Genomic DNA, 23,961 nt, shown 5'->3' on the forward strand with positions numbered 1-23,961 from the left:
ATTTGGGGTGGTATTCAATGCTAGTCCTTCTCAGAGTAGACTCATGGAAGTTAAAAACATGATTGACTAAGGTTCATTAATTTCAGTGGATCTATTCTGAGTAGGATTTAGTTGAATGCAACCCATGGTGTTTACTTTTAGGCAGTGTTACAGAGGCTTACGTTATGTTTATTTTGATTTTTGTAACAACTTGGTTAAATGGTATGCTTAATGTCTAATGTATTATTATGTTTTGTATGTCGCCCAGAGTGGCTGGGTAACCAGCCAGATGGGCGACTAATAAATCCAAGAATAAATAAAGAATAAAAATATCAACAGCCTGCTCTTTCAATAACCTTCAGTGTGCTAGTAAAACACTAAGGCTGCTGCAAGCCAGTACACATTGACCTGGAAGCAAGTCCTGTTGAACTTAATGTCCCATTGAACCTAAGAACCTTACTTCTGAATAGATTTCTACTGGATTGCACTGTAAGCTCATAACCGTCTTCTCCCACCCCCCACCTCCAACAAGACACCAATATATTGCTTTTTTTAAAAATATACAATCTTAAGTAGAGGCAGGGATGCAATTGCAATGTAGATCCTGCATCGAGTAGGAGACTGAACTAGATGACTCCAAGGTCTCTTCCAACTCTAAAATTCTGTGCTTCTATAATGATAATTAGTCAAGAAATCAGAAGAAGGCTAGAACTGGGGAGGGCAGCTATGAGAGAACTAGAAAAGGTCCTCAAATGCAGTGATGTATCACTAAACACTAAAGTCAGGATAATCAGACCATGGTATTCCCGATCTCTATGTATGGATGTGAAATTTGGACAGTGAAAAAAGCGGATAAGAGAAAAATCCACTCATCTGAAATGTGGTGTTGGAGGAGAGCTTTGTGGATACCGTGGACTGTGAAAAAGACAAATAATTGGTGTTAGAACAAATTAAACCAGAACTTTCACTAGAAGCTAAAATGATGAACCTGAGGTTGTCATACTTTGGACGCATAATGAGAAGACCTGATTCACTAGAAAAGACAATGATGCTGGGGAAAACAGAAGGGAGTAGAAAAAGAGGAAGGCCAAACAAGAGATGGATTGATTCCATAAAGGAATCCACAGACCTGAACTTACAAGATCTGAACAGGGTGCTTCACAACAGATGCTATTGGAGGTCCCTGATTCATAGGGTCACCATAGGTTGTAATCGATTTGAAGGCACATAACAATAATGGTGATAATAGCAGTACTTGGAGATACATCATTGTACTTTAGATGGATATTGAGAGTCATCTGAACACAAACTTAAAAAACAACCTATAGTGCTATCAATGGATACTAACCCTGATGACTATATGTTCTACCTCCACTGTTGGAGGCAGTATGCTTCTGAATACCACAGGATTGCTGGGAAATGCAGGATTGGAGAGTGATGTTGCACAATGTGAGCTTGTGGGCTTCCTATAGGCATCTGGGTGGCCACTGTGAGAACAGGATGCTGGACAAGATGGGCCACTGGCCTGATCCAGCTGGGCTCTTCTTATGTTCTAACCCAGGGGTTCCCAAACATTTCCCCCCATGGACCACTAGAAAATTGTCAGTGGTCTTGGAGGACCACTTAATGACGTTTCTGCTTGTTTTAGCCAGTTTAAATGCACTGTGGTAGGTGCTTTGTGAGTTTTACATGCAATTTTAATTGCTTCTTTTATATCTTATATTGTGTTTTATAATATCACAGTTTGCATTCCATAGAATTCAAACTGTAATGCCATAAAACACAATACAAGAAATACAAAGAAGCAATAACAACGCAAATAAAAAATAAATATGAACATTTAATGCAGACGTGCCATGGACTACCTGAATGAAACCTGTGGGCCGCTGGTGGTCCATGGACCACAGTTAGGGATCCGTTGCCCTAACCTGTGCAGCTCTCAGCCTCAAGCCTCTCTCCGGTCTTCCCTTAAAACCCTGCGAAGAAGCCCCAGAACGAACGGAAAATAACAACTGCCTTTTGCTGCTGTTGCTGTTCCCACGTCCAGTTTGCTGGAACAAAAGCTGCTTAGGCCAGAGCGTGGTAACCAAAACGCTTTTATCTTCTTCTGCACCCCCTCCCCCTTACACACACGAGTCTCCCGCTCTCATCGCACGCCTGAACCGGCTGCCCCCTCCCTTCCTCCACCACCCCGGAGGGGGCAGCTGCGGTTGCAACCAGCCGGAGCCAACAGCAGGTGGCTGCCCGGTGATTGACAACCCTTCCATGACGTCATGCAGGTGGGCAGGGCGCCGGGAGGCGTTCTTTATGCCTGGCTATTGAGGCAGAAGCTGGGAAGCGACAGAGGCGAGCCCGGCGCTGCCGATCAGGTCAGGACACGGAGCGATAGTGGAAGCGGGGCGGGAGGCAGAACAGCCAGCGGAGCTGTGCGCGCTTGTGTGTGCGCGCGCGCGCGCCTGGGTCTATTTCTGGCTGGTGCTTTTAAATGGGAAATGCATCTTCTAGGTGACGCTTCGTGGCAAGGAGGGAGACAAGCCATCGGGCGCGAGGGAGCGAAGGACCACCCTTCCTGGGCTCATTCCGCTGTCCGGGCTGGTCCAGAGGTGAGTGAGCAGCGCCTTCATTCTTAATTCCGCGCGGGGGGATGATGCTCTTTCTCAATGAGTTCAAAGCAGACTCCGTGCGCGCGCGCTCGTGTGCGGGGCTGAGAGATCTACGGCCAGGAAGGATGAAATGAGACCGGCAACCCAAACTCCTCCATGCCGAGGCGGGAGGAAAGGCAAGAGGCAGCCGTGCGGCTTCCCTCGCCTCTGCGCCTCCGTTTACGAGTCCTGCAAAGGATCCGCTCCTCTCCATTGTCCTAGCACCAGAGAGAGAGAAAAACCTGGAGTCCACGCCTGATTGTTCCCGGGGAATAGATGGGAGCTGGTGGATGCGGCGGCTGCCGTGGCTGCCTGAGGTTTTTTCAGGACAGGGTGACGGGAGGCGAGTGTGGCTGGGGAGGCACCTTTCCGCTTCTTTTCCTTCTTCCCTCCCCTTGCCGTCTCGGATCCTTTTGCGCGTTTTACTCGGGAGGAAGCCCCTCGTCATTTAGTGCGACTTGACTCGGTAGGAAGCCCCTCAGTCTTCGGTGGGGCTCGGGACTGGAAAGTGTGGAGAACTGCAGCGTTAGGAATGGCTTAACCCGGGGACCTGGGAGAATGGGCTGTTGCGTTTCAAAGACAGCCTTTCTTTCTTTCTTTCTTTCTTTCTTTCTTTCTTTCTTTCTTTCTTTCTTTCTTTCTTTCTTTCTTTCTTTCTTTCTTTCTTTCTTTCTTTCTTTCTTTCTTTCTTTCTTTCTTTCTTTCTTTCTTTCTTTCTTTCTTTCTTCTACCATTGCATTGCATTGCACTGCGCCAGGAAACCTGCACTATTGTCCTCCTTGTGCCCTGTGGATAGGCGGAAGGGGACTCTCCAGGGTCAGGTGGCACTCTCCATTTCAGGTACTGATCTGATGCCCGCTTGGCTGCGCTGAGCACTGCGTCGGCAGGTAAGAAGTTGCCGAGGGAGTGCATCCAAGGGAAAGGGCCATAGCTCAGTGGCAGAGCATCTGCCTTGCATGCAGAAGGTCCCAGGTTCGATCCTTGGTGTCTCCAGGTAGGGTGGGAGAGGTCCCTGTCTGAAACCTTGGGGAGCTGCTGCCAGTCAGTGCAGACAGTACTTAGCTAATGGATCAAGAATCTGACCTTGGTGTAAGGCAGCTTCCTGTGTGCCATACTAGTAGCACTAAGGGATATGACAGTATATTTCTTACAGGCTCTTGCATTCTCCTTCCCTAATTTGTTGTCCTTTGAATGGAAGCAGACTGCCTTCAAGTCGATCCCGACTTATGGGCGACCCTACGAATAGGGTTTTCATGGTAAGCGGTATTCAGAGGGGGGTTACCATTGCCTTCCTCTGAGGCTGAGAGGCAGTGACTGCCCCAAGGCCACCCAGTGAGCTTCGTGGCTGTGTGGGGATTGGAACCCTGGTCTCCCAGGTCATAGTCCAACACGATAACCACTACGCCACACTGGCTCTCAAGTGGTGTATTCTAGGGACCAGGATTTATGATAACAACCTGATTGAAGAAAAGTTGTTAATAACTTGAGAGCTGCAGTGCAATCCTATTCAGAAATCCCAGTGAGTTCAACGGGGCTTCCTCCCAGGTAATGGGGTATAGGATTGTAACCTCAGTGTAATGTGGGAAGGGATGAACTGGGATATTGCTAGTTCAATCCAACCTCTGCACCAAACATTTCTCAGTGGTCGCAGGCAAGGCGCTGTCCTCCCCAGCAACACATCAGCAATGTGGAGACAGTTCTGGATTGCTTTACAGCAGCCTTCCCCAATCCCTCTCCAGGCCACACCCTTTACCAGTCCTCCTTCATGTCCTCATTGAGTGTTTTTGCCTGGCTGGAGTGTGCACTTGAACTCTGACCCTGCCTTTTGCTTAACTGGATGGAGGGTAGGCAGGTGTGTGTAGAAACTAGCCTACTGTACAAGGATACCATTTCCATTCTTTGCTCCACCCACTTTTGCCTCTGGCTGGCCCCACCCACCACTGGCGTGTGGCCCCTGGAAGGTTGCCCAGAAGACAATGCGGCTCTTGGTCTGCAAAAGGTTTCCCACCTGTGTTCTAGGATCAGAAGGTAGAGTGCCTCTGAATGCAAGGTGCTGTGAAGCAGCATTAGGAAAGGGCAGTTTTTCTCATGCCCTTATCTCAATATGCTTCTTACAGATAAGTTCTCACATGCCAGAACCTAAGCAAAGCCCAAGTTGCTTGCATTCAACACAAGTGTGAGATTACTCATAAAAAATGTACACCTGTATTCCATGTGGGTCCTGGCAGGCCTTGTAGGTACAGACACTGCATATGAATCGGATTACTCGAGATATGTACAAAATATTTGTAGGTTAACCAGTTTAAGGGCAGAAACACACTCACTTGTCCTGTCTGTACCTCTCTCTTCTGAAAATGGGGGCACATGACACTAGTCAAACCCCACCCCTTTTTACTGTAAAACCTGGTTGGAGCAGCTCAAGTGTGTTTTTTAAAAATTCAGCTTCAAAGATTTCGCAACTGATTGGCAGATCAACCCATCCCCCCTCCACGTGTGGCCAGTGGAAACGCTTTGCTGTAGGTGACTGGTGTGTTCACAACCTAAGTTATTTATATATATTTCATTGTTGTGTTCCCTCCCCAATTATAATATTAAGCTGTTTGAACTTTAGAAACAGTCTCTTGTTGCCTCTTGAAGTTACTCTTAAACAGAGAACTGTCCGAAGTCCACTTTTATCATCTACATATCTGCATTTCCTAAATAACGAGGTTCCGCTGAGGTTCAAAACACTCAGATTTTCAAAGTTCATTATAACTTAATGAAATGGTGCTTAAGCACTAATGCCAAGGCTTCTGACATATCATCCGTTTCTTTTTCTGTAATAGCCAGGACACCCTTTCTGTAGGCTGCTCAGAAGCATCTGGCTTGCCACTGTTTGAAATATGATACTGGACTGGTAGACCTTTGGTCAGATCCAGCAGGTCCTTCTTACACTCTTAGAACTTTTGTAAGCAAATACTTCACTGACAATTACGTACAGCCAGTAGTGTAGTGGCAAATTCAACAATGAAGGGTCCCTTCATAATAATCACAGGCATGCCCCCTAAGATTATAGAATAATCTGGCCAGGTATGAATACTGCTTTCTGCTTCTCTATCACTGTCACCATTTTACAGTCCTTTCTCACTGTCAGAGATACTGCTTGAATTACCTAATTCAGTGTCTATCTCCTGCTGCTACCAGACTGCTTGATATAGATGGGATGCTATCACCAGGATTTACTGTCTCTTCTTCTGCAGTCACACAGTTCTCACTCTCCACAACTTGGCTTTTTGAAGTAGGAACTACTAGGAACTCCTTTCACTTTGATTGGCTCCAATTAGCAGAAAACAACAAGGAAGCAAGTTGAATAATTGTTCTAAGTGGCTAACACACTCACCTTTCATGCTCAGTGGCTCATAGGATGCTGCAGACATATGGAGCCTGCTGGGACCTGGCTCCCAAAAAAGTAAGGAATCTAAGACCTCCCATCCTGAGACCTTGGATGACTACAGCTTCTCTGTCTCTGGACCGTTGTGTGTTTCTAGCTATCTGTTAACTTGACAGTAGCAAATGGCAAGACGGGGAAGCACTTTGCCTCCTAGCAGTGGAATCACTGCTACTTACTGGGAGGAAGAGTGAGAGGGGCAAGGCTCCAGGAAGGTTGGCACTATACAAATGCACTAGCAAGAGCACCGTATTGGTTCCAGCAGTGTGCTTACACAGCACCAACCTCCCTACTGTCTTGTCTTCCCACTCTCTTTCTCTGTAAGCAGTAGCAATCTGCCTGCTAGAATGCCAGGTGAGCACACACCCCCAGCCACTTGCTACTGTTAACTAGGCAGGGGCAGCCAACATGGGCCCTCCAGATGTTGCTGAACTCCACCTCTCCTTGTGCCTGACTGTTGGCCATGCTGGCTGGGGCTGATAGAAGCTAGAGTCCAGTAACATCTGGAGGACACCATCTTGGAGGCAGGACACTTCTGAAAACCAGTTGCCAGTAGCCACAGGAGGGGAGAGTGCTCTTGCACTCAGGTCCTGCTTGCTGGCTTGCCAGAGGCATCTGGTCAGCCACTTTGTGAACAGGATGTTGGACTAGATGGGCCACTAGCCTGATGTAGAAAGGATCTTCTTATGTTCTTATGGAACGGGTTGGAGATGGCTGACATGCAGGAGGGAGGAGATGAATCCAAAGGGCAGGAAGCAGCCAATTGAGAGAGAGAATGGATGTGGAGAGGTCTAATAAGGTCTTCCAGCTACGATTAGACAGCCAAAGTAGACACAAGGGGGGAAATGCCCTTTTTCTCCAGGTATGTCAGAAGGTATCACTACAGAACTTGTGATTTAAACAGTGAGGACCAGAATGAGTGTCCCATGTCAGAGGAAAACATCCAGCAACACCAGAGAAGCATAGGGTAGATTGAGAAGTAGAGATAAGGTACACATCTGATAGAGTGGACTCTAATCCATGAATAAGCTTCTGCCCCAATAAATCTTTAAGATGTTTTTGCTGCAACAGGTAATTGGCTACCCCTTTGGAATTGTTCCTTAAGATATGCTGATGGTGCTGATGCTTGCAAGGAATCAGGACTAGGCTGATTTTGGTCTGCTCTAGCAAACACTTCTTATGCTCATAAGCAAGAACGGAAACTCAAGATCACTTACCACAAATTAGTTATAATTTGACTGCTGAGTATGGAATCTTTGCTTTATAAATTTAAAATACATAAGTTGACTTCATAGGGATGATGTGTGTTTTTTAAATAGATAACATAAGCCACCAGAAAGCTTTAACAGTGCTATAGGATAGGGTGCTCTCAGATCATTCACTCTACTACCCCCTGCCATTAATATATAACATATAATCCTCTTTTTTCAGCCTATAATCATGCTTCAGTTGCACACTGATCTTTCTTTGCTGGCTCTACTACACTTTTAAAGCCAGTGTTTATATAAAAGTAGTCGTGATGCCTATTTGTAAACCTTGCTGCGTACGAATGCTTCAGTTGCAAAGAGATGGCTTGCATTTGTATGAATGAATTCTGTTATGCTGTAAGTGTACATACTGCCTCATCAAATGGCTGTGAGTATGCTGTGCCCATGCTTTAAGATCTTCAGAGGAAGTTCTTTTGGAAGTTTTTGCACCTAATGAGTTCCATGGTGCAATGCGCTATGGGAGGATGATTGATCTTTATGGTAGCTCCATGCCTGTGGAATGACCTCCTGTATGAGGTGGGTCATGTTCCAACATTGCTTTTGTTTCACCAGTGTGTGAAAGTGCGGCTCATTCTCTAGGTCTTTGGGGACGGAGGCGCAAGATGTGCTAGGCTAGGGGATGGAGAATACCTGCTTTAGCTGCTGCCACTGCCTATGATTTTGGTTTTAGTGCAATTTTATTTTATTAATGAATGCTGCATTTTGTTTAGTTTTGTATTGTTAATTGTTGGTTTTCAACAACATCTTATAACATAACATAAGATACCATCTTATCAGGAGGTCCGTTCTGCACAACATAGGAAACGGACCTTTAGTGTGGCGGCACCTACCCTGTGGAATTCCCTCCCCTTAAATATTAGGCAGGCACCATCTCTGTTATCTTTTCAGCGCCTTTTGAAGACTTTCCTCTTTCAACAAGCCTTTTAAGTTGCGACTTATCCCAGTCTGCGTCTGTGTTGGAATTGCTTTTTAATATGTTTTTTTTAAACAATATCTTTTTAACCCTTTTTAAAAGATATTTTAAAAGCCTTTTAAAAAAAATGTTTTTAAAGTTATTTTGTTTTGGTGTATTTTAGGGTCTGTTTTTATTATGTTTTGATGTGTTTTTAGCACTTCTGTTTGCCGCCCTGGACTCCTGCTGGGAGGAAGAGCAGGATATAAATCAAATAATAAATAAATAAACCTGGATTTGCCAGTGTGTGATTGAATCGTACCCCAAAGTAGTGACAGTCTAAAAGCACCCGGTGTGGATCCTGAGCTGCATGGACTGAGAATATGACACCGTACTAATCAAACCACCACCCTTTACATTCACTCAAGGCTATAACATTTGGTTGCTTGGAGCATGGATAGTTACCTGCAAGTTGTGTAGATATCAGTGCTCACTGGCATGTAACTATATATAGACGTACTACCTAAATTAATAATGTAGCAATGTAATGATGGGCATCCTAAACCTCAAGAAGTTTATTTGCGGTAAGCACCCATTTGCACAAATTTATGTTAAACTGGTGCACAAATTTATGTTAAATTCTGGAACCGGAGTTGCTTTAGTCTGTCATGGCAAAAACAATAAAAAAATCTTGTGACACCCTTAAAGACTACTGTATTTGTCTATAAGAGCCAGTGTGATGTAGTGGGTAGTGTGTCAGACCAGAACTGACCTGACCCAGACCCTGTATAATAAGAGGCCCTTCTTTGCGTGCCCCCTTTGTGAGAGGTTTGGAGGCAACACAAGAACAAGCCTTTTCAGTGGTGGCTCCCCAGCTGTGGAATTCTCTCTCCTGGGACACATGCCTGGTGCCATCTCTATCCATCTTTAGGTGCCAGGCAAAAACCTTTCTGTTCACTCAGGCCTTTGGCCCTTGATGTGTGCTATCTCAATTATTCTTTTTATTATTGGGTAGGTTTCTAATTTTGTACAGTAGGGCCCTGCTTTTCGACGGCCCGCTTTTTGGCGTTCTGCTAATACGGCGGCTTTCAGTTAGTGTAAGGCCCCACTCATACGGCACTTGTTCTGCTTTTACGGCATTGTTTGGGTGCCATTTTATTGATGGAGTTCCGCTTTTTGGCGGGTTTTGCTTTTAGGCAGGGGTCTGGAATGTAACCCGCCGTATGAGTGGGGCCCTACTGTATTGGCTATTAGGTATGTCTGTGTTTGACTTTTACTGTATTGAAGAGTTTTCAGTTTTATTGATTATATATGTTTTTTTATCTGTTAGTCTTGATTTAAATTTCTGTGTTTTTTAAAAAAAATAAATATATTGTAAGTCGCCTAGAGACCACTTGGTAGCAAATGAAATAAGTGACAACTGGAGATCTCAGGATTCGAAACTCTTCTTGACCATGAAATTCATTGGGTGACCTCTGATCAGTCACTGTCAGCCTAACCTTCCTCACAAGGTTGTTGTGAGGATAAATTCAGGGTGGAGATAGGAGAAACGTAGAGGCTGCCTTGAATTCCTTGGAGGAAATATGAGATGTAAATGTAATAAATAATTACTAGAAGCTTGCAACCGAAGAACTGGTTAAGTTCAAGCCAGTCTCTGAAAACTAGGCCCAGCAGCAGATTGCTACTGCTAGCTGCTTCTTAGCCCTTATCGCCAGATCACAATACAAAAGTGACAGTGGAAGTCATAAGTGGCAGAAAGTGCACTGCCTGTCAGCATTATGTGCCATTCAGTGGTGCAACTAGGAAAAGTTAGACCTTAAAGTCAGACCCTCAGTCTAGCTCAGAATTGTCTACACACTGACTGGGAGCAGCTCTTTCAGACGGGGGACATTCCCAGCCTTACTTGAAGATACCAGGAACTGAACCTGGACCCTTCTGCGTGCCAGGCAGATGCACTACCACTGAGGCACATCCACTCCCCATATGTATTACTTCAGATGGGAAACACAATTAATATTTTGTTCCATGCTTTACAGCTCCCACATTTTTAATGTTATCAGAGCATGAAACAATTTGCCAACCCTATTTTTTAAAAAACAACAGCAACAAACTGCTCTGAGCATGGGCAGTTTCTCATTTTAAGCTTATCCTCCTAAACCTGCAATAGGATTGTGAGTCAGTGACATTTTACGATGGGCTCCATATTGGAGAGGAATCAGTGGCTTTTCATATAATGTGGGGTCAGGATGGTGCTCCTAGGTGTGGTCTCCCTGCAAACCTTCTCCTTCCTTCCTAATATCAAGAGAGCGACTGTGGGAGACAGGGGCAGACAGGGATAGAACCCCCCTCCCCAAAGTTTGGCCAGTTGACAATTTATTTTGTTAACGTCTCAGAATTTGATATTAGATGATTGCCACAGAATGGGTCCAGCACTAGTATAGCTCTTGTACCATTGACCCCCCCCCCAAAAAACCCCTTCTCCCTTGTTGTTTGGAAGCCTTCTACATCTGCTAATGTCCCAAAGGGTCCCTGTTCAGAAAAGGCAAATAGTCAACAAAAAAACAGAAGAAATTGGAATTAACTAGAGCTCTACCCCACTGGTTTAAGCTGCCAAAGTAGTTTTTCTGGTTTTGTTGTTGCTGCTGCTGCTGCCACTGACATTACACTGTGTGATTTGGCTTCAGCGTCCACTTATTTGGTCCCTTCTGGATATGCAAAGCCAGTGATCAAACCCTCTTAAATAAATCTTCATCTTAGAATACGTAGCCCAGTTTGTACGAAAGCTGATTACATCACCGCTCTCATGACGGAGTCCTCCCGGACACTTACATATTAATGCTCCGCAGTGCTCCATGGTTTCAGAGTCATGCACAGACATTGATCTCGACGAGGCCCCCATGACAGCCGTCAGTGTTGCGAACCTTGTTTTACAGTCATTTTTTAAGGGTGAAATGTCTTGCCTGCGGCTATGCTGGAAAAATCATCTGATGGGATTTAACCTCTACCAGTGACTGTCAAATGGTGGGGCAGCAGCGTTGGGGACATGGTTTTTTTTGACAGGGGTGGGATTGGAGTTCCAGGGAAGGGAAGGATCCTGAACAGTGGAAGCTGGTACACAAGGATGAATGGGGCTCTGCCCCTGCCAAGCTCAGGCTGTCCTCAGCCAGCCCTCACCTGCCTACCTCCTGGCTGCCAACCAGTCCAAGGGGTGGCACTAGCTGCCACCTTCCTTCTCCTTAGTGCCAGGGTTGCCCTTGCAGAACTAAGCAGGGAGGAGGATGGGGACAAAACTAGAATGAGTTGGCTCCACCTATCATTGGCCTCTCTACCTTCTGCCCTATCAGTCTCAATGGACTCCAGCCACCTGCCACCCATCTTGAGGCAGGAGTGCTGCTATCCTCCCCCAGCACCCAAGCCTTAAGTAGATTTGAATGCCACTTGGCAGGGGACCCACATTGGGTTTGGGGAGAAGATTTGCACCCTTTGCTGGCCTATCATCCCAATGTGCTCTGGGAAGGAAGGAGCTCAGCTAGAGCGACTGCTTTGTTTTTATGTTTCTTCTGCAAAGTGTTAGAGCAGGATCTCTCTGACCCCTTCTGTCATTCACTCTATTCCTGATGTTCAGGCATGCGTGCCGTTCCTCCTTATGTGGTCAAAATGGCAACACCTATGCAGAAGAGGTAAGTATCAGCAGGCTTGGGGGAACCCCAAGATTTGCAATAATGCTTTTTTTAAAGGAAAAAACCCAAGGGGGGTTGGAACCCCCAAAATAGCCCAGTGAGGACTGAAAGGGCTCAGCGCCCACAGAATGCTAACTGAGGGGAAAAGGAATGGAGTATCCTAGAGAAGGCCATGGGTGGCTGACTGGAACAATGAAGAGGAACATTTCTCTACACAGCAACTTTTTGTTGCAGATCCCACTGGTTTATCTTCTAATGTCCACATGAGATTGCTACCCCATAGGATGCTGCCTTGTACCAGATCAGGCCATTTGCCCAGCTAGCCAAGCATTGTCTATTCTGTCTGACTGAGGCTATAAACACATTAGTGATCAAAACATTTCCATTAGGGCACACCTGGAGGGTTAGTGGGTTGGTCTGCCAATCAGTTGCAAAATCTCTTTGAAACTGAATTTAAAAAAATGCACTCAAGCTGCTCCCACCAGGTTTTACAGTAAAAAGAGGTGGGGTTTGACTAGAGTTGTGTGCCCCCATTTTCAGAAGAGGGAGGTGGAGACACACTGGAACAGGCAGAACAGTGAGTGTGTTTCTATCACCAGTGCATCTCTCTGAGTCTCAGGAAGAGTTTTTTTCATGACCTGGTATCTGATCTATGTCATCTGCCACAGAGCTACCTTAGTTGACTGTTCTATGCATTTGCAGCAGCAGGCTGTATATGCATACAATTGCATGCAAGCATCTCTTGTTTGTTTACCTGTGCAACAGGTGACTGTTGCAGGGTTGGGGGCCTCAAAAGATAATGTTTGTTTAGAAACCCCTCTCCCTCTTTAACTTTTCTTTAATTGCTCACCTACAGTTGATGCGTATTTTTTTATTTAAACCATATAGGGTTGTATCCAACATTAGTCATACTCAGAGCAGGCCCATTGAAGTTAATGAATGTAACTAACTTAGTTTTATTAATTTCAGTGAGTCTGCTCTGAGTAAAACTTGGATGGATACAACTCAAATACTTTTGGTTACATTTGTGTGGATTGTAGTGGATAAAACCTTAAATCAAAACACTGCGGGTTCAAATCCTCCAACTACTGGAAACTTGCTGCATGACTTTGAGCAAGTAAGGCAGTGTGATCCTGTGTTAGGGATGTGCAAGAATTCTGCCCAGTTCAGATTGGGTACGGAGTTTTCCATTAATTCGCTTATTCCCGATAGTTGTGGGTCAGATTTTTATGTGATTTTCAGTAGCTACTTAAAAAATATCAATATTTCCTTTAGAAATATCAATATTAAATATTGCCCTAGCTCATTTTGGTCTACACTCACTGGCAGTGGCTCTGTAGGATTTCAGTCAAGTATTTTATCTACAGCAATCTGGGGACCTTCTACATACAAGCTCTGTGATCTGCTACTAAACTTGAGGACTTTGTAGTTCAACAAACATGTGGAGGGCCACAGGTTAGCTACCCTTGCGTTAAACATTTTGGTTCAGTTGTGCTTCAGGTTGGTTCAGTAACAGGTTTAGCCACTCTGAGGCTGTGTACACACCATACATTTAAAGTACATGGCTTCCTTCAAGAAGGATGCAGACAAACTGGAATGGGTTCAGAAGAGGGCAACAAAGATGATCAGGGGACTGGAAACAAAGTCCTGTGAGGAGAGACTGAAAGAACTGGGCACATTTAGCCTGGAGAAGAGAAGACTGAGGGGGGAGATATGACAGCACTCTTCAAGTACATGAAAGGTTGTCACATAGAGGAGGGCTGGGATCTCTTCTCGATCGTCCCAGAGTGCAGGACACGGAATAATGGGCTCAAGTTGCAGGAAGCCATATTTCGACTGGACATCAGGAAAAACTTCCTAACTGTTAGAGCCATCCGACCATGGAACCAATTACCTAGAGAGGTATTGGGCTCTCCGACACTGGGGGCATTCAAGAGGCAGCTGGACAGCCATCTGTCAGAAATGCTTTGATTTGGATTCCTGCATTGAGCAGGGGGTTGGACTCGATGGCCTTATAGGCCCCTTCCTATTCTATGATTCTATGATTCCTCCGAAGAATTCTGGAAACTGTAAAGTGTACTGGGAATTGTAGCTCCGTGAGGGGTAAATGACAGTTCCCAAGATTCTTTGGGGGAAGCCATGTGCTTTAATGTATGGTGTTTATGCAGGCTGAATGGGTTTTGAACTTGGTCAAATTAGGATTGTGACCTTTAATTGAATAAAGAGGGTTTTGATCTACTAAAAAAAAAAGGCATCCCTGATGGATCAAGAAAAAAAAATTAGAAAAACATTTCAATGATAAGTACTTATAAAAAATGGAAATGGACTGCCTTCAAGTCAATCCCGACTTATGGCAACCCTATCAATAGGGTTTTCATGGTAAACGGTATTCAGAGGTGGTTTACCATTGCCTTCCTCTGAGGCTGAGAGGCAGTGACTGGCCCAAGGTCACCCAGTGAGCTTCATGGCTGTGTGGAGATTCGAACCCTGGTCTCCCAGGTTGTAGTCCAGCATCTTAACCACTACACCCCACTGGCTCTCAAGTACTTATAAAAAGTACTTATTTTATTTATTTATTTATCATTTGATTTATATCCTGCTGTTCCTCCCAGCAGGAGCCCAGGGCGGCAAACAAAAGCACTAAAAACACTTTAAAACATAAAAACAGACTTTAAAATACATTAAAACAAAACATATTTAAAAACATTTTTTTAAAAAAGCTTTCAAAACATCTTTTTTTTAAAAAAGGTTAAAAATGTTTTTTAAAAAAGGTTTACAAACATATTAAAAAGCAATTCCAACACAGACTCAGACTGGGATAAGGTCTCAACTTAAAAGCCTTGTTGAAAGAGGAAGGTCTTTAATAGGCGCAGAAAAGAGAACACAGATGGCTGCCTATCTAATATTTAAGGGGAGGGAATTCCACAGGGAATTCACTTATCCCCTTCTATAATAGAATACCCAGCACCATTTACTAAACACAAAGGGAAAATTCTCTTTTTCTTTGAATCTATTGACATATACATTTCTGTTATTTAGTCAACTTGTAGCTACTTCAGTTGTTGACTAACAGAGCAATCCTAACTATGTCTACCCAGAGAAGTGAGTGAAATTGAATGAAACTGGACTTGCTCCCAGGCAGAGGGAGTTAGCATTGCAGCACAATTGTGTGTATGTCTACTGAGAAGTAAGCCCAACAGGAAGTACTTTTCACCCAACAGCTGGTAAATTATGGAATTTGCTACCACAAGATGTAATGATGCCTAGACAAATTCAATGGCTATTAGCTGTGTATTATCTCCAGTGTCAGAGATGGCACACCCCTCTGAGCATCCGTTGTTGGGGAGTGCTGTTGTGCTTGTGTCCTGCTTCTAAACTTTCCAGAGGCATCACGTTGGCTACTGCGAGAACAGGATGCTGACTCTCGGTCTGATCCAGCAAAGCTCTTCTTACCAGTGAGTATCCTAGTTCAAACACACTTCCTACAGATAAATAATATAGTAAACATATAATATAATGAACACATAACATAAATACAATGTTCGAATGTCTAATCACCGTCTTCCAGAGCAGCAACTTTACTCCCAACTTAAGGATAGAAAACGGAACATTGGTGGACAGCAAAAGAGGTTTAAAGATGTCCTTAAAGCGAATCTAAAAAAATGTAACATGAACATCGAGAACTGGGAAGTCTTGGCTATTATTAAAGGTGCTATGGACTTCGAAGAAGCACAAAAACAGGGCGAAAGGGACAAACAAGCTAAGCGGAAGGCACGTCAAACAAATCCTCATTGCAACCATCTTCCATCTGGAAACCTATGTCCTCACTGTGGGAGGCTGTGTGGATCCAGAATTGGCCTCCACAGTCACTTACGGACCCACGGTTAAAGACCTTGTCTTGGAAGACAATCTTACTCGGCCATGAGTGATTGCCAATGAATGAAATTCAATTTGTTGGTTTTCACTGTGCTAGTACCTTTCAATTATATATGCCTACTGAGAGAACAGAATGAAGTCTAGTCCCCAGTTACATTTCTCACATTAATATGCATAGCAGGAAGACAGAATTCTAGCTCATTTCATGGTGGATTTTTTTTCTTTTTGTCTTTCCCAGCAGCGAAGAACAGTATGTATAAAGCCACTGTATCTACAGTGTGTGTGTGTGAGTGTGTGTGAGTGAGTGAGTGAGTGAGAGAGAGAGAGAGAGATGCTTTTTCAGCTAAGAACATAGGAAAAGGCCTGCTGGATCAGGCCAAAGGCCCATCTAGTCCAGTCTGCTGTTCTCACAGCAGCCAGCCAGATGCCCAGATGGGAGGCCCTGAAGCAGGAGTGGAGTGCAACAGCGCTCTCCCCAGCTGTGATTCCCAGCAACTGATATTCTGAGGCATCCTGCCTCTGAGAGTGGAGGTGGATCATAGCCATTGTAGCTAGGAGCCACTGATAGCTTTGGAATGGGGGGAATGGACTGCCTTCAAGTCGATTCCAACTTATGGCGACCCTATGAATAGGGTTTTCATGGCACGCAGTATTCAGAGGGGGTTTACCATTGCCTTTCTCTGAGGCTGAGAGGCAGTGACTGGCCCAAGGTCACCCAGTGAGCTTCGTGGCTACATGGGGATTTTAACCCTGGTCTCCCAGGTCATAGTCCAACACCTTAACCACTACACCACATTGGCTCTCACTGACAGCTTTATCCTCCATGAATTTGTCAAATCCATGCTGTCATCGATATTGGTTGGTGGTTGTTACTACCTTTGGTATATGCAGGGACCGCAAAAACAGCTCATGAACTAGGAAACGGAGGCTGCGGGTAGAGTGGGGAATGAAAGAAAACAAATGCAGGTAACAAAAATGAATATCATTTATAGGAATGAATGAATAACAAAATGAGAGAAGTTGTTCTGTTCATTTTCATTATTAACAAAATTATTCCCCATCCCTGTGCGCACCCCGATATATATAATCCCCTGCAAGACTGCGCTTTGAAAGCCATCTTCTCTCTGAGATGCCTCACTGCTTGTATAACAAAATACAGTGTGACGAATACTAGGCAAAGCCCAAACAACTAAAGAGCTAAAAAAATAATCTAAAATCTAAAAGGCCTGGTCAAATAGGAAGGCCTTCACGTGGCACCAGAAAATGTATAATGTTGGCACCAGGCATGCCTCCTTGGGGAAGAAAAAGCAGTTGGGGCACCATAGCAGGAAAAACATCCCTCTCTCTTGCAGACACATTAATGCGCCTCTTCTAAAGAGGAGATTTGGAGCAGGTTCCTGCAGAAAACCTTAAGAAATGTAGCTGCTACTATAAATGCGTTAAAAAAAAAAATTCTTTTGCGTGCATGATGAACTCATGGTGAGTTCTGTGTCTATGCAAATTCAAGTATGCAAAGCAGGTTGAAAATGAGCAAGGAGAAAATGGCAGGTACTGTTAGAAATTACTTGCCTTACTGGAGGAGTATCCAATACATTTGGGTTAATTATTATTGAAAACCTTCTAACCCCCCTTTTCCTCTGTTAAGTATTGGATTTTTGTACTCATGTACTCTCCGTTTGCTTGCCACCCATTGTGATTTTCACTACTCATTAAGTGCGTTTTGTCAGGCACTTGGAATGCTAACTGGTATTTCTGAAGATTCCATCCCCCCCCAACATGATTTTGTAAAAAGCAACTGTTAATTCATAGCATCAAAAAGATGATGAGTTAATGAGGGCAAAAGAAGTGAATAAGGTGAGAATTAAAGATAAGTCAGAATGCAAAAGATGTACCCTGATAACAGGACTACTAAGTGTGGTTGGTTTATCTAGGGCATCCTCAATTACCCAAACTCAGTTATTTGCCTGTCTTGGATAGAGAGAAATTAAAACAGGATTTTAGAATGCAGAAAGCTGTGTTGATTGGTAACACATAGTTAAAAATGAGCCTAAAAGGTTTTGGCCACAAAAGGAAGTAATATGCCTTGTTTGTTAGTTATGTTTAAGAGATCCTGTTCAGAAACGGTGCTATAAACCATATTTCAAGTTCTGTCCATTTCACAAGTGGAAAAACCAGGGCGAGATGCACTTTTAAAAAAAGGTTTAGAAAAAAATCGTGGAGGATAAGGCTATTAGTGGGTACTAGCCATGATGGCTATGTTGTTCCTCCACTGTACAGACCAGCAGCGACTCTCTGTGGTTTCAGGCAGGGGGAATTCCCAGCCTTACCTGGAGATGTTGAGGTTGAACTTGGGTCCTTCTCCATGCAAAGCATGTGCTCTGTTGCTGGACTATGGCCACTTCTTCCCTTTCCCAACTTCAGTGTGCAAGGGGAGGCTTTTACCCTCCCCACATACCTTTCTCTGGTTTCTGGTGCTCTTTGATGTTGCTGGGAGAAGTTCTATTGACACACTATCTGAGAGGCTTGTGCATTTATTTTCTGTTTGCTCAGAGAGCAATTTAGGGTGACAGAATAGAGCAAGGTCCGATGGCAGTCTGGAGATGAAAAATACATCTCCCCCAATGCATAATGCATACGCAATTACCTGTCTAGAAGCTCTTCTGAAATGAATTGTTTGATAGCTAGGTTATCACGTCTCCTCTTTGCTGATACGCAAACAGAACTATCTGCATCAGGTAATGACGTCCTTATCTATTGCATCCTACGTACTAATAGTGAACTTCTCCAAGCATGGTCCCTTGTGTGGCCAAAACAGCACAATGAAAACACAGGAAGGGGGGTACTAGCAGGCATGGGGTAACCCCAAGGGTGGGGGACCTATTAAGATGGTCAATCAAATGGCATCCAAAATGATCAAGGGGATGGAGCAACTCTCCAGGAGGAAAAGTTGCAACATTTGGGGCTTTTTAGTTAAGAGAAAAAGTGAGTAAGAGGAGATGTGATAGAGGTGTACAAAATTAGGCATGGTGTGGAGAAAGTGGGCAGAGGAAAGCCTTTTCTCTCTCATAATCTAAGAACTGATGGACATCCAATGAAGCTGAATGTTGGAAGATTCAGGACAGATTAAAGGAAAGTACACGGGATTTGCTCTCACAAGAAGTAGTGATGGCTGCTAACATGAATAGCTTTAAAAGGGGACAATTCAGACAGGGGTTCCTCCCAGTCCTGCTAGGAGATGCCAGGGATTGTTGTTGTTGTTATGTGCCTTCAAGTCGATTTGGACTTATGGTGACCCTATGAATCACTGACCTCCAACAGCATCTGTCATGAACCACCCTGTTCAGATCTTGTAAGTTCAGGTCTGTGGCTTCCTTTATGGAATCTATCCATCTCTTGTTTGGCCTTCCTCTTTTTCTGCTCTCTTCTGTTTTTCCCAGCATTATTCACTTTTCTAGTGAACTATGTCTTCTCATGATGTGTCCAAAGTATGATAACCTCAGTTCCATCATTTTAGCTTCTAGTGATAGTTCTGGTTTAATTTGTTCTAACACCCAATTATTTGTCTTTTTCGCAGTCCATGGTATTTTTGTCAAAATTTGGACAGATTCAGTCTCAGGGGTTAGGGATGGAAAGATCTGGCAAATTCGGTTCTCTCAGTTTCTCACCTTTCTAACGTTAAATTCAGTTCTCTACATTTCTGCAGCAATCTGCGATTTATAAAAAAAAATCCTCATGAAAATTCACCATTTTAGTGTGAATTTCTCCAAATAAATACATTTTTGTAGGCAGTTTTGACAAAGGAACACATTTTTGCTCATCCCATCATGCCTTTTTGCATGTTATTTTCACTCATGTATTCATTTTTATGCACACTTTCCCCTCATATATGCATTTTTGTAAATGACCCTTTATTGTATTGATAGTTTTGCTTTCTCATTTGGTAAACTGAGAAGAAATTTTATGTTGGGTACAAAATCAGATGAACTTAGTACAATGAAACTTACGTTGGTTTAGTGTGTTATGTTGGTCACAAACTCACTTTTCCTTCCCATCAACAAGTGAAATGAAAAATATGTAAGTTTTAACTTTGTTCTCTTATTTAAGCTTGTTAGTATTACAAAAATGTGATATTACCCAAAGTGTGTTTTACATGCAACTGTTTTTATGACCAACATAACACCGCAATGTACAAACGAACATATCACAAATATGTTGTCATGTGTGTCATTTAAATCCCTTTTTAGGATTGTCATAATTCTTTCCCTAAGAATTTAATAATTATTAGGTCTATTATTTATACCATACAATCAATAGGGCATCTTACAGCGTTTTACAAAAAGAGGCAGGGCCCGCCCTCAAGAAGCTTACAGTCTGAAAGACAAGTCAGAGAAGGGGAGGACAGACATACGAAAAAATATAATTATATGTTAATATCTTTAGTAATTAAATAACTTTTCAGGTTAAAATATCAGTAAACTTCAATCTGGGTGTGGTTTAGAAAAGCGTAGAACTGATATTTCTCTACTAGACTCCCACCCCTTTCTTGAAGCATGCAGGAACTTCTACCCCGGGCCGGCGCCAGGTATGACTAGGCCCATGGTGCCATAGCGCAACCCCCCTGTACAGGGTGTGTGGGGCTAATAAGCCCGCCCACACATCCCACCTACCTCTCCTGTCCCTGTGAATGATGTGTGTACTGCGCGCACATGCCTACCATCAACCAAGATGGCGCTGGGGGACGTCAGCCCCTTAGGGAAGCCTCTGCCACCATCTTGGTTGATGCCAGGAATGTTTTGATATTTTGTTTTAATATGTTTTAAAAGATGTTTTGTTTTAATATATTTTAAAGTCTGTTTTTAAGATGTTTTATAGTGTTTTTAGTGTTTTGTTTGCCGCCCTGAGCTCTTTCTGGGAGGAAGGGCAGGATACAATTTTAATAAATAAATAAATAAATAAATAATAAGATGGCAGTGGGGGCATCAGCTGTTCAGGGAAGTCCCCGCCATCATCTTGGTAGATGGTAGGCATGTGCACATACGTCATTCACAGGGACGGGAGAGGTAGGTGGGGCATGCATACAGGCTTATTGAAGCCCTCAGTGACTGTATTGTGGGGGGTGCCTGGGAGCTCCCTCTCAGTGATCCATGGCAGGGTGAGGAGCCGACGCTACTGCGGATCCTGGAATGGGAGCACTATCATCCCACCCTAAGGAGGGGCCCTTCAGGGGCCCTTCTGGGCTGCAGGGGCCCTCAGTCAGGGCCCGACCTGGCTGCTCTCTGATGCTGGCCCTGCTTCTACCAGGTTCTCTTCAGAAGTATCAAGGAGGCAGGGCCATCCAGATTGGCTCTCCTTAGCTAGGCTAAATATATGAGGTCATCTGGAGCAGTGGTCTCGAGCCATTTCCCCCATGGACCACTTGAAAATTGCTGATGGTCTTGGTGGACCACAAAATGACTTTTCTGCATGTTTTAGCACTTGTTAATGTGTTGCACTAGATGCTCTATGATTTATAATTGTATGTTTATTTCTTCTTTTATTTCTTATATATTGCATTTAATTGTATTCCAAAGAATTCAAATTGTAATACAATAAAATATAAGAAATAGAGAAGCAATTAAATACAATTACAAATCAGTACAAATATTTAACATGATAGATATGCCATCTCCCACAACCATAAATCCACAGACCACTTGAATGAAGCTCATGGACCACTGGTGGTATGCGAACCACAGTTTGTGAACCCATAATCTAGAGATACTAAAATTCATCTTAGGAGCTGAAGGTCTCTTGCCTTGCCACAGAGAACAGTACAACCATGTAGAAAGTTGAAGGCAGTCTTGAACACATTCATTTTTCACATAATCTAAAACAAATACCACAAATACAGGGAATAATGTGTGTATGGAAAATATGATTATCCTGAAAGAAAATCCACTGAAGTACTGGTGTCAGTTGGCAACTTTGCTATTGTTGAGTCTGAGACAGGGAAATCGAAAAGAAAATTTGTTGGTGAAAATTTGTTGTGAAAATTTGTTAGTCATTAATACAAAATCCTTTTCTAAAAAAAAGGGACTTCTGTGATGTTTGTCTTCCCTGCAAATGATAATAAATGTTGGGTTGAAAAGAAACAGATCATTAGGGCGTTGCCACAGCCAAGTGTAAATTCCTGTGGCAGTTACAACTTCCCACATGGACGTGATGCTGACCTGCAATTTTTGAATGCATAATAAAGTGTCATATAGACAAGGTCTTGCTTTGGAGGCAGTTATTTGTGTGACAATGAATTATCACATTATGTTGCTCACGGGTCATTTGCCAGAAAACATTTTTTCCATAGTTTCTAATAACCATTACCACAAGCTTGACACTTGCTTGTGAAACATTAGTTCTTAACATATATTGCTGCAAATTGATTTTTAAAAAATTATTCATACTTTTAGAGTATACAGTTATCCAAGTTACAGATAAATTTTTGAGGCTGCAAAACGGTTATGTTGTCACATCTTTTAAAACACAATAAAAAGAACACATTTAAACTCCCTGTGGCATACTTCTTGATTGTTTTCTTAGGGAAGATCAATCCAATTAACAAACATATAGTTTAATGTTAATTGGAGTTTAAACAATAATATTAGTTAAAACACAAAATATTATGTAAAGAAGCTTATGCATGTTATGGTGGTCACTGCGGAAGTGCCCTACATTCAAAGCAAATGCTCATCCACTCAGCAACACCTAACCCTCCCACCTCCAAAAACCAGTGTGTGTTCTTCCATGCCACCTAGACATATGATTGATCTCAAATTGTTTATCTGAGTACATTACTCGTAGGTTTAGCTGTACTGGTGGGTAGAAAGACACCATGGTCAAAACTACGGTATTGTAGTAGAACAGTATGGTAACTACCTTCCAAATAAAATGTAATGTTTCCTAAGTAAAATGTAATGTTTGCATTGCAACCTTTGTGAAACACTGGGCCTCATTGCTGTTCGCAGTAAATATAAGGGAACAGAAGGAAAAATCCAAGGCAATTATATTTATTTAGCAGCGTAGCAAGCTGCGCACAAGCATAAAATAAAAGAGCTCTTGCTTGTCTGGCTAAGGCTGGGAGCAGTAAATTCACATCAGTGCCATACATGATGGTTGGGGTTTTAGTTTTTGTTAATTGTTTTTGCTGTATTCTGTGCTCCTTATTTCCATTCACCTAGGACCGAATGCTATTTTCCCTTGTCTTATGTCTTATGTGGCCGATGTGTCTTCAATATATATATATACATGAGAACTTTTGGATTTACTCCCTGGACACATTGGCACCACATGGCCTGAACCTGGAGGACAGTACCACCACTACTTAGCTTCTGCAAACGAAGCCCCTCTGAGCATTCCATCCTCAAAGCTCTATAACTGCCACCTTGGTAACAGTGTTTGTATGTTAGCAGCTGATGAAGGCGGAAGCTGAAATGTTTTGTTAATACAATAAAAACCTCTGTTTGGTTAATCACAATTATGTTCATATATATATATATTAGAATGATAGAACAATGGGTCAAGGAGTGGATTCAAAATTATTTCTAGTTTCACATTTGCTGTTGCATCCAACCTAGCTCTATGGAGGACACAGGTCTCTAGAGCAGGTGTGGGGAACCTTTGGCCCTTCAGATGTTGCTGACCTACAGCTCCCATCAACCCCAGCAAGCATTGTCAATGGCCAGAGATTATGGGAATTGTAGTTCAGTAACATCTGGAGGTCCAAAGGTTCCCCACACATGCTCTAGAGTATAGATTTGTAAATAGCCATTTGACTGGTTCCCTGTGGTGAGTGTGCATGGCCTCCAGGTGACCAGGTAAGGAAGCTTTATTGACGTTTTAATGTGCTTGTTTTCTTTTAGGCTACAGATGACTATTGCGGGTGTGTACAAGCAGATGTGCAATGCTAAGGAGTTGCTGCTTCTCAGATCAAAGAGTACTGGCCTAGACAGACCCGGTGGTCTACCTCAGATGGTCAGCAGCCTGTATCCTAGCATTGGCACCAAACTCTTTTGATCTGTTCCTGCTTAGTAGGCACATTTCACAGACTTGAGTTGAACATTTTGTCCCTTTTGCTCTTAGCCTTATACCAGAGGGAGAGAGCAAGCTAACCAACAAGCAGGGAACACTTCCTTTTATATTTGATTTCTGTGTCTTCAGTGTGTAC

At 43.4% G+C, this 23,961-nt stretch overlaps 1 protein-coding gene across 2 annotated transcripts in view; it reads left to right on the forward strand.

Moving 5' to 3' along the window:
- Nucleotides 1-2,297: 2,297 nt before the first annotated feature.
- The window catches only part of MAPK4 (mitogen-activated protein kinase 4), a 118,067-nt gene continuing 96,403 nt past the window's right edge, over nucleotides 2,298-23,961 (forward strand). For both annotated transcript variants that reach the window (XM_061614482.1, XM_061614497.1), the window contains exons 1-2: nucleotides 2,298-2,348; nucleotides 2,485-2,582. The gene's annotated coding sequence lies outside the window, so the exon portion shown is untranslated. The remainder of the gene's footprint in view (nucleotides 2,349-2,484; nucleotides 2,583-23,961) is intronic.

This window comes from Rhineura floridana, chromosome 1 (assembly GCF_030035675.1).
Source record: "Rhineura floridana isolate rRhiFlo1 chromosome 1, rRhiFlo1.hap2, whole genome shotgun sequence".
Classification (NCBI taxonomy): domain Eukaryota; kingdom Metazoa; phylum Chordata; class Lepidosauria; order Squamata; family Rhineuridae; genus Rhineura; species Rhineura floridana.